Source organism: Salvelinus fontinalis, chromosome 12 (assembly GCF_029448725.1).
Source record: "Salvelinus fontinalis isolate EN_2023a chromosome 12, ASM2944872v1, whole genome shotgun sequence".
Taxonomy (NCBI): Eukaryota; Metazoa; Chordata; class Actinopteri; order Salmoniformes; family Salmonidae; genus Salvelinus; species Salvelinus fontinalis.
The window spans coordinates 13,831,856-13,835,552 of record NC_074676.1 but is presented as its reverse complement, the minus strand read 5'-3'; positions in this window follow the sequence as shown (position 1 = coordinate 13,835,552).

The window sequence follows — 3,697 nt, the reverse complement described above, 5'->3', positions numbered from 1 at the left end:
TGTGTCCCATTTCAACATTTATTTCACCGTTGCATGTACTCTTCCATAGCATGTCATTTTCCCTTTCAATCAAAAAAAAGATTTTATGAAATTATACTGGTTACACATATTCTTTCCCTGATTTTTTGTTGTTGATCACATCTCATATGCAACATAAAATAGCAGCGCAACACTCCAAATCAACTGAAGTTACACCATCCCATGAGTAGGAAAGGTATACAGTCGAGCTTAAATCATACACAGTGACATGCAAGCTTTTCAACTGAAGAGGCCATGAAAAACGGTAGGTGCAGATATTAACATCATGGAAATGGTAGGTGCAGATATTAACATCATGGAAACGGTAGGTGCAGATATTAACATCATGGAAACGGTAGGTGCAGATATTAACATCATGGAAATGGTAGGTGCAGATATTAACATCATGGAAATGGTAGGTGCAGATATTAACATCATGGAAACGGTAGGTGCAGATATTAACATCATGGAAATGGTAGGTGCAGATATCAACATCATGGAAATGGTAGGTGCAGATATTAACATCATGGAAACGGTAGGTGCAGATTTTAACATCATGGAAACGGTAGGTGCAGATATTAACATCATGGAAACGGTAGGTGCAGATATTAACATCATGGAAATGGTAGGTGCAGATATTAACATCATGGAAATGGTAGGTGCAGATATTAACATGAAAAACGGTAGGTGCAGATATTAACATCATGGAAACGGTAGGTGCAGATATTAACATCATGGAAATGGTAGGTGCAGATATTAACATCATGGAAACGGTAGGTGCAGATATTAACATCATGGAAACGGTAGGTGCAGATATTAACATCATGGAAATGGTAGGTGCAGATATTAACATCATGGAAACGGTAGGTGCAGATATTAACATCATGGAAATGGTAGGTGCAGATATTAACATCATGGAAATGGTAGGTGCAGATATTAACATGAAAAACGGTAGGTGCAGATATTAACATCATGGAAACGGTAGGTGCAGATATTAACATCAGGGAAATGGTAGGTGCAGATATTAACATCATGGAAACGGTAGGTGCAGATATTAACATCATGGAAACGGTAGGTGCAGATATTAACATCATGGAAATGGTAGGTGCAGATATTAACATCATGGAGATGGTAGGTGCAGATATTAACATCTTGGAAATGGTAGGTGCAGATATTAACATCATGGAAATGGTAGGTGCAGATATTAACATCTTGGAAATGGTAGGTGCAGATATTAACATCATGAAAACGGTAGGTGCAGATATTAACATCATTTAAATGGTAGGTGCAGATATTAACATCATGGAAACGGTAGGTGCAGATATTAACATCATTGAAATGGTAGGTGCAGATATTAACATCATGGAAACGGTAGGTGCACATATTAACATCATTGAAATGGTAGGTGCAGATATTAACATCATGGAAACGGTAGGTGCAGATATTAACATCATGGAAATGGTAGGTGCAGATATTAACATCATGGAAATGGTAGGTGCAGATATTAACATCATGGAAACGGTAGGTGCAGATATTAACATCATGGAAACGGTAGGTGCACATATTAACATCATGGAAATGGTAGGTGCAGATATTAACATCATGGAAATGGTAGGTGCAGATATTAACATCATGGAAACGGTAGGTGGAGATATTAACATCATGAAAAACGGTAGGTGCAGATATTAACATCATGGAAATGGTAGGTGCAGATATTAACATCATGGAAACGGTAGGTGCAGATATTAACATCATGGAAACGGTAGGTGCAGATATTAACATCATGGAAACGGTAGGCGCAGATATTAACATCATGGAAACGGTAGGTGCAGATTTTAACATCATGGAAACGGTAGGTGCACATATTAACACCATGAAAAACGGTAGGTGCAGATATTAACATCATGGAAACGGTAGCAGCATTTTGGTGGAAGATTAGCAATTCAATGTGAGGCAAAGATGGAGAAGTCATTAACTTCTTATGGCTGCAGGGGAAGTATTGAGTAGCTTGGATGAAAAGGTGCCCAGAGTAAACTGCCTGCTCCTCAGTCCCAGTTGCTAATATATGCATATTATTAGTATTATTGGATAGAAAACATGCTGAAGTTTCTAAAACTGTTTGAATGATGTCTGTGAGTATAACATAACTCATATGGCAGGCAAAAACCTGAGGAAAAAAAATCCAACCAGGAAAAAAACAACAACCAGGAAGTGGGAAATCTGAGGTTTGTAGGTTTTCAACTCATCGCCTATCGAATACACAGTGGGATATGGGTCAGTTTGCACTTCCTACGGCTTCCACTAGATGTCTGTAGAACCTTGTCTGATGCTTCTACTGTGAAGTGGGGCCGAAGGAGACGGGAATGAGTAAGGTCTGCCATGAGCTGACCATGCTCTGACCATGCGCGTTCACATCAGAGGGAGCTATGTTCCATGCACTTCTGAAGACAGTGGAATTCTCCGGTTGGAACATTATTGAAGATTAATGTTAAAAACATCCTAAAGATTGATTCAATACATCGTTTGACATGTTTCTACTGACTGTTACGGAACTTTTTGACATTTCGTCTGCTTTTAGTGAACGCGCTTCGTGACTTTGAATTTGTTTACCAAAAACGCACATAAATGATGGACATTACCGAACAAAACAAAAATGTATTGTGGAAGTGGGAGTCCTGGGAGTGCATTCCGACGAAGATCAGCAAAGGTAAGTGAAGATTTATAATGCTATTTATGACTTTTGTTGACTCCACAATTTGGCAGGTAACTGTGTGGCTTCCTTTTGTGGCTGAACGCTGTTCTTAGATGATTGAATATTGTGCTTTTGCCGTAAAGCTTTTTTGAAATCTGACACAGAGGTTGCATTAAGAACAAGTTTATCTTTAATTCTATGTAAAACATGTATCTTTCATCAAAGATTATGATGAGTATTTATGTTATTTGACGTGGCTCTCTGCAATTTCTCCGGATATTTTGGAGGCATTTCTGAACAGAGGTTTTTGGATAAAAATATGAACTTTATCGGGGAAAAAAACATATATGTATTGTGTAATATGAAGTCCTATGAGTGTCATCTGATGAAGATCATCAAAGGTTAGTGATAAATTTTATCTCTATTTCTGCTTTTTGTGACTCCTCTCTTTGGCTGGAAAAATTATTGTGTTTTTCTGTGATTTTGCGATGACCTAACATAATCGTTTGTGATGCTTTCGCTGTAAAACCTTTTTGAAATCGGACACTGTGGGTGGATTAACAAGAAGTGTATCTTTAAAATGGTGTGAAATACTTGTATACTTGAGGAATTTTAATTATGAGATTTTTGTTGTTTAATTTGGCGCCCTGCACTTTCACTGGCTGTTGTCATATCGATCCCGTTAACAGGATTGCAGCCATTATCAATGTGTCACATACAGGTGTAAAACTTACAAGCCCTTAACCAACAATGCAGTTGGTTAATGAAAGAAAATATTTACTAAATAAATCTAAAGTATAATAGAAAATGTAAAACAATTAAAATAACGAGGCAATATACAGGGGGTACCGGTACTGAGTCAATGTGTGGGGGTGCAGGTTAGTTGAGGTAATTTGTACAGTAGGTGGGGGTAAAATGACTATACATAGATAATAAACAGTGAGTAGCAGCAGTGTAAAACCAAAGTGGTGGTGGTGGGGGGTCAGT